Source organism: Symphalangus syndactylus, chromosome 5 (genome assembly GCF_028878055.3).
Source record: "Symphalangus syndactylus isolate Jambi chromosome 5, NHGRI_mSymSyn1-v2.1_pri, whole genome shotgun sequence".
Classification (NCBI taxonomy): domain Eukaryota; kingdom Metazoa; phylum Chordata; class Mammalia; order Primates; family Hylobatidae; genus Symphalangus; species Symphalangus syndactylus.
In genome coordinates, this window is record NC_072427.2 from 6,277,191 (window position 1) to 6,289,388 (window position 12,198).

Consider the following 12,198-nt stretch of genomic DNA (forward strand, 5'->3'; position numbering starts at 1 on the left):
AGTCAGATTAGTGTGTTGTAACTTTAATGCTAATTAAATATAATCCCCATAGTAACCCCAAAGAAAATAACTAGAGAATATGCACAAAACAAAATGAAAAGGGAATTAAAAGTTTCACTACAAAAAAAAATATATATATATATGAAAGACAATCAAATCAGCTAAACACAAAAAGTCAGTAATGCAGGAAATGAGGAACCAAAGCGATTACAAGCCATACAGGAAACAAATAACAAAATGCAGAAGTAAGTCCCCTCCTTATCAGTAATTACTTGAAGTGTAAATTAATTAAACTTCAATCAAAGACAGAAATTGATGGCAGAATGAATTTGTTTTTTAAATCGTAGATCCAGCTATATGCGGTCTCCAAGAGACTTACTGTAGATCAGACACAGAGGTTGAAAGTGAAAGGATAGAGAAAGAAATTCCATGCTAATTGTAACCAAAAGAGACAGGAGTAGCTATACTAACATCAGACAAAAGACACTTTAAATCAAAAAGCTTACAAGAGACAAAGGGGATATTGTATATTAATAAAATGTCCAATATAGCAAGAAGATATAACAGTTAGAAATATTTACACATCTGATAACAGATCATCAAAATATATGAAATAAAATTGAGAGAATTGAGAGAAATACACAGTTGTACAATAATAGTTGGAGATTTCAATCCCCCCTCTCATTAGTAGATAGAACAACCAGACAGAAGAAAAGGAAATAGAAGACTTAACACAATAAATCAACTAGATCTAGCAGACATACACAGAACACTCTACCCAACAACAATGGAAGACTTTTTTTCCTCAAGGGAACACGGGACATTCTGCAGGATAGACTATGTGTTAGGTCACAAATTCATTCTCAACAGATTGAAAAGATATTATACAAAGTACCATCACTGACAACAATGGGATGAAGTTAGAAATCAGTAACAGAAGGAAAACTGGAAAATTCACAAATTTGTAGAAATTAAACCACGTACTATTAAATAACCAAAGAGGCAAAGAAGAAATCACAAGCAACATTAGAAAATACTTGGAGATAAATGAAAACAAAAACACATGTCAAAACTTATGGGACAAGGACAAAGCACTGCTTAGGATGCTTTATGGGACAAGGACAAAGCACTGCTTAGGATGCTTTGTATAGTGGTAAACACTTAAAAAGAAACTCTCAAACAATCTGACTTTACAATTTAAGGAACTAGAAGAAGAGCAAGTTATTTTATTCCTTCTGCTAGCTTTGAATTTAGCTTTGGATTGCTATGGATTAAAGCAGAGAGAAAAGGACAGAAAAACAATAGAGCCAATGAAACCAAGGGTTAGTTCTTTGAAAAGATTAAGAAAATTGACAAACCTTAGCCAGATCAACTGATAAAAAAGCCTCAAATTACTAATAACAGAAATGACAACAGGGACATTACTACCCATTCTACAGAAATAAAAAGGATTATAAGAGAGTACGATGGACCATTGCATGTTAACAAATGGATAACCTAGATGAAGTGGACAAATTCCTAGACACACAAAATCTACCAACACTTAATCACAAAGAAATAGAAAATTTGAAGAGAGTCATAATTAGTAAGGTAATTGAATCAGTAATCAAAAACCTCCTAATAAAGAATAGCCCTGGACATTATGACTTCATTGGTAAACTATACCAAACATTTAAAGAAGGGCTAACACTAGTCCTCCTCAGATTCTTCCGAAAAAGCTGAAGAGGAGAGAACACTTCCTCATTCTGTGAGACTGGCATTCTCTGATAACAAAGCCAAAGAAAAGAAACAAAACTACAGTCTCTTATAAATAAGAAAACAATAGTCCATATATTCATTGACGTAAAAGTCCTCAATAAAATACTAGGAAACCAAATTCAATAGCATATTAAAATGATTATACATCATGATCAAGTGGGATTTATTCCTGGAATGCAAGGATGGCTCAACATAGGCAAATCAGTAAAAAAAAGTGATATACTTGATTAACAAAATAAAAGGAAAAAAAATGATATCCCACTTTATACAGGAAAATAATTTGATAAAATTCAGCAGCATTTCATCATAAAAGCACTCAATAGACTAGGAATAGAAGGAAACTACCTCAACATTATAAAGGTCATATATGAAAAACTCACAGCTAATATTGCACTTAGTGGTGAAAGACTGAAAGCTTTTTCTCTAAAATCTGGAACAAAGCAAGAGTGCCTGCTTTTGCTACTTCTGTTCAACATAATACTGGAAGTTCTAGCTAGAGCAGTTAGGCAAGAAAAAGAAATTGAAGGCATCCAAATAAGAAAAGAAGTAGTAAAATTATCTCTGTTCACAGATGACATATTTATTATATGTAGAAAACCCTAAATCTTACACCCACACACAGAGAGAGAATGCTAATAAATTCTCTGCAAAGTAGCCACGTACTAAACCAACCACAAAAATCAGTTGCATTTCTATATGCTAACAATAATCTGAAAAGGAAATTAAGAAAACAGTTCTGTCTTCAGTAGCATCAAAAAGAATAAAATACTTAGGAATTAACCAAATAGGGGATAGAGTTGTACATGGAAAGCTGTAAAACATCAATGGAGGAAATTAAAGAAGCCATATGGTCAAATAATTTTTGATAAGGATGCCAAGACCTTCAATAGAGAAGTGACAGTCTTTTCAAGAATTGGTGCTAGGAAAGCTGGATGTCTATATGCAAAAGAACAAAGTTAGATCCTTATCTAACACATACAAAAATTAATTCAAAATGGATCAAAGTCATAAACAGAAGAGGTAAAACTCTTAGAAGAAAAAACAGGGGAAAAGTTTTGTGAGATTTGATTTGGCAGTGATTTCTTGGATACAACACCAAAAGCACAGGCAGCAAAAAGAAAAATAGATAAATTGGAATTCATCAAAATTAAAAACTCTTGTGCTTCGAAGGATACTATCAACAAAGTAAAATGGCAGCCCACGGAATAGGAGGAAATATTTGCAAATCAAATATTTTATAATATCCAGAATATGTAGAAAGCTTCTGAAACCCAGGAAGGAAAAAAAAAAGCAATTCAATTTAAAAAATGGCAAAGGACTTGAGTAGACATTTTTACAAAGAGGATGTGCAAGTGACCAATAAGTACATGGAAAGATACTTAGCATCAATCATCAGGGAAATGGAAATTAAAACTATAATAAAGTACCACTTCACATCCATTCCCATGGCTATTATAAAACAATAAAACACCAAAACAAAACAAAAAAGAAGTGTTGACAATGATGCGGAAAAATGGGAAATTTTATATATTATTGGTGGGAATATATAGAAAACAGTATGATTCCTCAACGAAACAGAATTGCCATATGATCCAGTAATTTCACTTTTGAGTAAACACCCAAAAATGTTTACCCCAAAGCAGGGAAAAGAACAGATATTTATACACCAATGTTCATAGCAGGATTATTCACCATAACTAAATGGTAGAAGCAACCTGAAGTGTCCACAGATGGACGAGTAGGTAAATATAGTATATAGGTATAATGGAATATTATTCAGCCTTAAAAAGGAAAACAATTCTGACACATGCTGTAACATAGATTAGCCTTGAAGACATTATGCTACATGAAATAAGCCAGTCACCAAAGAACAAATACTATGATTCCACTTATTTAGGGTAGTGAATTCTCAGAGACAGAAAGTAGAATAGCACTTGCCAGATGGCTGAGGGGGAGGAGAGAATGGAGGGTTGTCTAATGGGTACGGAGTTTCAGCTTTACAAGATGAAGAAAGTTTTGGGGGTAGGTAGTAGTGATAGTGTATAACAGTGTGAATATATTTAATGCCACTTAATTGTAAGCTTAAAAATGTTTAAAATGGTAAAATTTTATGTTATGCATATTTTACCACAATTTTCAAAAACATCCTACATATCACCTGCCTTTGCAGTATGCATAAGCTTATCAAGGTAGGGCTATGTCTGCACCATCAACATTTACTCAGTACCTGGTATGCATGCAGGAGATGATCCAGAAATAGTTGTGTAGTCAGTGAATGCACAAATGAATGACTGATGCCATATACCAGCGTCTTTTGCAAAGGATTCAGTGCTGAAGTCACAGAAACAAACACTGGCTTTACTTTTTTAATTCCTTGGAAAATTTGCTTCTGGAAAGCCTTTTGTATTCCAAGCACATCCCACGGATATGGTGTATTAAACTCTGTTTGAAAGTGTTTATGCATAAATATAATAATATATTTACCCTTCCTACACAGTCCCTGAGGTAGGCTACTGAACTATGGGCCATCTCCTCTAGGTCTTGTTTTTTACCGAGGGTGGTACAAGATGGAGAAGATAAAACAAGCATGGTTAAAAAGAAAAACTGCACCAAGAAAGAATGCCTGGCGGCTACAAATGGCTTCTCATCCACACCCTGTTGAAGAAACGGCTCCAGAGTCACAGAAGAAATGGCTGCAGTCAGAGCAGATCCACCTTGGCCATTTTTAAGGGCTTATGAAGCCTGGAAGAGGTCCCAGAGAAAACTGGCATCACGCAAAGTGCTCTCATGTTTGAACAAGGAAGAAAGGAGTCTTGTAAACCCTAGAGCAATGCATTTGGCCCCTCTTGTATTGGTTGGGGATTTTGATTACAAGCAACAGGTGCTGGATCTGGGCTGGCTGAAGTAGAAAAGGAATCCCAGTTTTGGAGGTATAGAGGGAGGCATCCAGAATCAAAATGAGGTCTGAGTCTCCAAGCTCAGAGTTTGGGGAAAGTTTGGAGGGAACTTGGGAGGCCAGGAAGCAGGAGAGATGAAGGCTAAGGTCAGGTGAGGAGTGAGGGCTGGTCATGCAGGCTTGACCTCTCAGGCTGGATTCCTGCTGCTGCTTCTCTGTCCCGAGAACATCTCCTGACTGCCTACTGTCCCTCCTCCGGGAATCAGAGCCCCGAAGGGAATCCACAGAACAGGACTGTTCTGGGGCTGCTGGGGCAGGCAGAGTGAGTCTCCATCCACTGAGGTTTCCATGGTGGGAAGAGGGTCCCTGCCATTCTCTAGAGCTCACCTCCTGGGAGCAGTTTTCCTCAATGAATACAGCAATAGATGCTGTTTGGCCCCTAAAAAGTAAAAATTAAAAATCAGTCAGTCAAAATCCCAGCAATGTGTCTAGTTACCACAAAGGCTAGAGTATAAAAGAAGCTTACTTATATGGCGTGTATATATAACACCTCCACTCCTGGGTACATAAAGAAATGAATTGATAGTTTCTTTCGCTGCACAGAAGCTCTGTAGTTTAATAGATCTCACTGGTCAATTTTTGTTTTTGTTACAATTGCTTTTAGGACTTAGTCATGAATTCTTTACCAAGGCCGCTGTCCAGAAAGGTATTTCCTGTGTTTTCTTCTAAGGTTTTTATAGTTTGAGGACTTGCATTTAATGTTTAATCCATGTTGAGTTAATTTTTGTATATGGTGAAAAATAGGGGTCCAGTTTCATTCTTCTGCATGTAGCTAGCTATCCCAGCACCATGTATCGAGTGGGGAGTCTTTTCCCATTGCTTATTTTTGTTTTGTTTTGTTTTTAAAGTTTCAACTTTAATCATTTTTATAAAACTTGATTTAACTCATGCCATGTGTGCCTTTTTTTCAAGGAGATCTGTATTTTTTTATTATTATTATACTTTAAGTTTTAGGGTACATGTGCACAACGTGCAGGTTTGTTACCTACGTATACATGTGCCATGTTGGTGTGCTGCACCCATTAACTCGTCATTTAGCATTAGGTATATCTCCTAATACTGTCCCTCCCCACTTCCCCCACACCACAACCATCCCCGGTGTGTGATGTTCCCCTTCCTGTGTCCATGTGTTCTCATTGTTCAATTCCCACCTATGAGTGAGAACATGCGGTGTTTGGTTTTTTGTCCTTGCGATAGTTTGCTGCGAATGATGGTTTCCAGCTTCATCCATGTCCCTACAAAGGACATGAACTCATCATTTCATCATTTTTTATAGCTGCATAGTATTCCATGGTGCATATGTGCCACTTTTTCTTAATCCAGTCTATCATTGTTGGACATTTGGGTTGGTTCCAAGTCTTTGCTATTGTGAATAGTGCCACAATAAACATCTGTGTGCATGTGTCCTTATAGCAGCATAGATTAGATGGTTGTAGGTATGTGGCATTATTTCTGGGTTCCTGTTTCTGTTCCATTGGTCTGTGTGTCTGTTTTTGTATAAGTGCCATGTTTTTTGGTTACTGTAACCTTCTAGTGTAGTTTGAAGTCAGGTAATGTGATGCTTCTGGCTTTATTATTTTTGCTTAGGATTGCTTTGACTGTTCTGCCCCTTTTTTGGTTCTTTATGAAGTTTAAAATAGTTTTTTCTAATTCTGTGAAAATAATGTTGGTAATTTAATAAGAATACAACCTACAGGATGGGAGAAAATATTTGCAAACTATCTGACAAAGGTCTAACATCCAGAATCCATAAGGAATTTAAACAGTGCAAAAGCAACCCCATTAAAAAGTGTGCAAAAAACATGAACTGACACTTCTCAAAAGAAGACATACACACGGCCAACAAACATGTGAAAAGATGCTCCACATTGGCAATTATCAGAGCAATGCAAATCAATACCACAAGATACCATCTCACACCAGTGAGAATGGTCATTATTAAAAAGTGAGAAAAATAACAGATGCTGGCAAGGTGCAGAGAAAAATGCTTGTATGCTGTTGGTGGGAAGGTAAATTAGTTCAGTCACTGTGCAAAGCAGTTTGGAGATTTCTCAGAGAACTCAAGACAGAACTACCATTTGACCCAGCAATCCCATTACCGAGTGTACACCCAAAGGCATATAAATCATTCTACCATAAAAACGCATGCATGCATATGTTCATTACAGCACTGTTCACAGTAGCAAAGACATGAAATCAACCTAGATGCCCATCAGTGGTAAACTAGATAAAAGAAAATGTGGTACATACACACCATAGAATACTACACAGCCGTAAAAAAGAACAACTCATGTCCTTTGCAGCAATGTGGATACAGCTAAAGGCCATTATCCTAAGTGAATTAATGCGGGATCAGAAAACCAAATGCTGCATATTCTCACGCGGAAGTGGGAGCTAAACACTTGTGGATAGCTAAGTACATGTGGATATAAAGATGACAACAATAAAATAGTTAGAAAAATGGATGAGATGGAGTATTTGATAGCACAATAGGGTGACTATAGTCAATAATTGTACATTTTAAAATAACCGAAAGTGTAAATGGGTTGTCTGTAAGACAAAGGATAAATGCTTAAGGTGATGGGTACTCCGTTTACCCTGATGTGATAATTATGCATTGTATGCCTGTATCGAAATATTTTATGTACCCCATAAATGTATATACCTACTATGGACCCACAAAAATTAGAGATAAATTTTTTTAAAAGGTGGCAGCCGACACTGGGGACTACTAGAGAAGGGAGACAGGGAGGGGGGCAAGGGCTGAGGAACTACCTCTGGGTACTATGCTCGGTACGTGGGTGATGGGGTGATTCGTACCCCAAACTTCAGCATCACGCAATATACTCATGTAACCAACCTGCACACATACCCCTGAATTTAAACTAAATGTCGACATTATAAATATATATTCATTTAGACCTACCACGAAAATAAAAAAAGAAATGAATTAAAAGCAGAGCCTGGAAGAGATATCTGTACACCCATGTTCACAGCAGCATTCTTCACAATGGCCGAACGATGGCAAAAACAGCCAAGGTGTCCATTGGCAGATGGGCAGATAAGCAAATCGTGGAGTGTCCATACAATGGAATATTATCCAGCCTTAAAAAGGAAGGAAATTCCCACACATGCCACAACATGGATGAACTTTGAGGACATTATGCCAAGTGACATCAGCCAGTCACAAAAATACAAGCGCTAATTGACTCTGCTTACATGAGGTAACTGCAGTGTCCAAGTCATAGAAACAAAGTAGAATGGGGGTTGGGTTGGGGGCAGGGGGAGTTAGTGTTTCGTGAGTATAGAGCTTCAGTATTGGAGGAGGAAAAGAGTTCAGGAGGTTAATTGTACAATAACGTGAATGTAATTAATGCTACAGTTAAGTACACGATTGTACACTTAAAAATGGTTGAGATGGGGCCGGGCGCCTTGGCTCACGCCTGTAATCCCAGCACTTTGGGAGGCCGAGGCAGGTGGATCACGAGGTCAGGAGATCGAGACCATCCTGGCTAACACAGTGAAACCCCGTCTCTACTAAAAATACAAAAAGTTAGCCGGGCGTGGTGGCGGGCGCCTGTAGTCCCAGCTACTCGGAGAGGATGAGGCAGGAGAATGGCGTGAACCCGGGAGGCAGAGCTTGCAGTGAGCCGAGATCACGTCACTGCACTCCAGCCTGGGCAAGAAAGCGAGACTCTGCCTCAAAAAAAAAAAAAAAAAAAATGGTTGAGATGATAAATTTTATGTTCTGTTTCACCAGAAATATAAAAACAATTGACTGACTCTACTCAGATTTATTTGTTGGGTACCTAGTGTGTGCTAGGGACCCTTGTGTCCTCTTCTAGGATAGAGTAGGGACCACTGGAGGTCTCATCCTCATGGAGCTCACGTAGTAGGAACGACAGGCAGCATTCAACACGCAAATCAGTGAGAAGGAAAACCAGAGCATGGTAAGTGCCCTGCAGAGAACCAGGTGACAGCAGTGACAGAGGTATCAGGGCCATCTCTCTGAGAGGAGTGAGGTGGCCTTAGAGGGGAAGGTGTTAAGCCAACATAAGCAGCCAGCCAGTGGTGGTCAGGCTGGTATTGGAGAAGCACAGAAATAGCTGATTGCTTGTGGGTGATGGGGAGGGTGGTGGGGGCACAGTGAGAAGCAGGCAGGCCGACCTTGCAGACGGGGAGACCAGGGTGTGGAGAGCAGCTTCATTCCAGGCAGTGGGAAGCTGCTCCATGGGCTTAAGCAGAAGAGGGATGTGCTCTAGTTAGTGTTTTAAAATAGGCTTCTGCCTGCTTCTTACCTGAGAGAATGGAGTTCTGCTCCTGGCTCTGTGTCCCTGGCAAACCACTCACCTGTGCAGGTACATGTTGGAGGGTGAAGCCTCCATCGGGCCGGGCGCCCGAGCTGACCCAAACTGCAGCACGGTGCTCTGGCCCCACAGTTGTGGGTTTTCCAGATGTGCTGTGCTGGTTTTCTGTGTACATCATGTGATTCTCCTTTGGTTGCGGTGGCGGTGACACAGGAGCAGGAATATTTTAAAGAACAAATTGCAGACGGAAGCAGGTGGTGCTGATACCGGAAACCGTGGGTGTGGGCAGCCAAATTGGAAAATGGGGCCGCTTGACAGAGCTGTGGTTGTTCTTAGCTTCCTTAACGACCATGGAGTGGAATGAAAAACCTGAGCTGTTCCAGGCAAGTTCTGTTTGGAGGGAAAATGACATCAATTTTACTCAGTTACCATGTGAAAGAGACAAGCCTCTCTCTGGTGACCAGCAAGACTAGCATAGTGCTAGAACACTCGCAGGTTCCCACACTCCGGTGGGTGTGGAGGCCCTGGAGCGGGGTGGGGAAGGAGCATTGTTCAACACAGATGGCCTGCCCACCCCGGGGTCTCTGATTCAGTGGGGGCTGGGGTGGACTCCAGAATGTACGTTTCCAACAAGTGCCCAGGTAATGTTGGTGTTGCTGCTTCGGGGACCCCACTCAGACACTGTGTTACAGAGCATAGCTTTCTCCTGTTTGGGGGTCTTAATAGCAGTGTATGCAACCTGAGAGTGTCACCCACACGTCCCTGTCTGGCTCTGGGGAGGCCTTGGGTCATACAGGAAGGTGGTGCCCTTGTGAAGCCCAGCCCGGCGTGGAGAGCGGCTCCTCTCCTTGTGCCTCCAACCATGGCTCCTTCTCTGGTCCCTGTCTCCCCCTCCCCTCAATGTGTCCCCACATTGCCTAGCCAGAGAAGCTGTAGTGTGCTGCAGGCGGCAGGTCCACCCTGCTAGGCCCCTAGGCTGCCAAGGAAATGTGACAAACTCAGCCAGGGCTGAACACTTGCTGGGACACAGCCAGAGCTGGACGCCGGAGACAGAATTTCCAGACGCTTGGCTGCGCTGTTCCCTCCCCCACCAGGTGTCTCCCTGAACATCATATAGCCATCGCCTCCAAGACTTCTCCTGAGCATGAGTTTCCATGGGAAAAAAAAAAGAAGACGAGACTTTGTTACATGTCTTTGAGGCTTGTACCTTGTGTTTTGTGGCTGTCATCGGATTTTCATCTGGCTCGCCTGGCTTGGCGCAGGACCTCAGTTGATTCTGAATGTGCACCTTGCCCTGTGCTCTGAGCTTTGTCAGAGCCTGTGGTCAGCACCTGGCAGGTGACAAAGTGCTTGAGCTGTGCTCAGGCTTTGGTACCTGCCCTGTTGGATGTCAGTGCCCTAGTTACATGCCAAGGGGAAACGTCTTCTTACAAGGCTTGCTAGAGAACGTTATTTAGAGCATGAAGCTTTATTTTTTTAATTCGTTAACTTTGTACTTTTAATTGTACTAAAATACACTTAACCTGAAATTTACCACCTTAGCCATTTTTAACTGTGTGGTTCAGTATTCTTATGTTCACATTGTTGTGCAATCAATCTCTATGGCTTTTTTATCTGGCAAAACTGAAACTCGGTACCCATTGAACACCTTCCCATTTTTGCCTCCCCCCAGCCCCTGGAACATGAAGCTTTCCCATCCCCCTTCCGTCTCTCATCTTTTTAGTGGCATTTGTTCCAAGGGAGGCAACTGAGCTTGGGGCTAATGGCGTATGGAGTGCACGTGGCTCTGAACTGTCATCAGCCTGGCAAGGAGAAAATGGGTGATTTTGACAAGGGAGCTTGTTCCTACAGTTTTGTTCTTCCTAAAACTTGCACCGTTCCTTGCAGTCTTTCCTTTGGTGGCATATCAGAATATCACTGAGGATTGCCTTCTCGTGTTACTTCTTTACATCTGTAGTATTCCTTAGTGTTTCTGGTTTTGACTGGGGTTGGCATGACAGGCAGTGTTTAGATTGTGCTGTGCAATCTCAGCGAACACTGCGCAACTTGAATTTTCTCCCTCGTAACTTCTTCATCCTAATTTTCATGTTTTGAACTGAAATTTACCAGTTTAGACCCAATTCTGATGCTGAATATTTTAGGGAAAATTCGAATTACAGCCATTGGATGGTTCTCGAACTATCAAAACAGGAACAAGTTGGGTGCCTCCCACCTCCTCCCCCAGGCTTGGGGATAGATCATGAATACGTGACTTCAGAACTGGCTTGTGGATGGTCCAGTACTAAGAAAACAACAGCTAGTTCTTGAGGAAAGGGGATTTTGGAAATCACAAAAGTGAGAACAGAACAACTGGATGTGTTCTATTTTTCCTCGTGTGAAAGAATATTACATCACACAAAGATAGGTGTTATTTTAACTGTAATAATGGTTTTCAAAGAGTAAAATTCGAGCAGTGACACAGCCAATTCCTTTGTCACGGAGATGCTCAGACACTGCGTGCCTGGCTTCTAGCACCCGTGGGCAGGGCGCGGCTGCGTTGAGTGGCTCTGCTTGGCCTGAGTTGACCCTGCTGGTGCTGTCTGCCATGCTCATCGCTTGCTGCTGCTGCTAATGTATTGATAACGTGAACACAGCACCAGCTGGAGAAAGTTTTAATGTTCCTGCTGGAAAATTCTCCCCACTGGGTTATGTCTATAGGTAAAAACCAAGTAGAATATTTAAAAGATTCTCATTCTTGTTCCCTCCAACCTTCCAACTGCCACTACCTTTAGCGTGCGCTCCGCGTACCTCTTGCAATCCTGCTGTCTCCGCGTTACGGCAAAGGAGCTCGGCAGAGTCATGACCTGGGGCTCGTCAGCTGCAGTGAACTTTTTCCATTCATGTCAACTTTGACTCCTTCGCCTCATTCCAGGTTTCCCTTCTCTTCCTCTTGAATCACTTTCCTGTGACTGCTTGATGTTTAGGTCCTTACAGTTAAGTTCTGCAACAAGACATGCAAAATGGAGAGATAGGTCCTTTTCTGTTATCGTAGTTTATTTCAGTGACAAACTTTGGTTACAATGGGACTTGAGGGAATAAAAAAGGAATGTGGACCTTCTGGCTGGACAGGGCTGAGTTTGAATGAAGCCATTGGGACTGGCTGTGGGTCTCACGCAGGTGGCTTTACCTCGATGAACT

At 41.2% G+C, this 12,198-nt stretch overlaps 1 protein-coding gene across 1 annotated transcript in view; it reads left to right on the plus strand.

The window, feature by feature from the left end:
- ADAMTS17 (ADAM metallopeptidase with thrombospondin type 1 motif 17) overlaps nt 1–12,198 on the plus strand; it is a 363,306-nt gene that overhangs the window by 65,860 nt on the left and 285,248 nt on the right. The gene's annotated exons all lie outside the window — the stretch shown is intronic.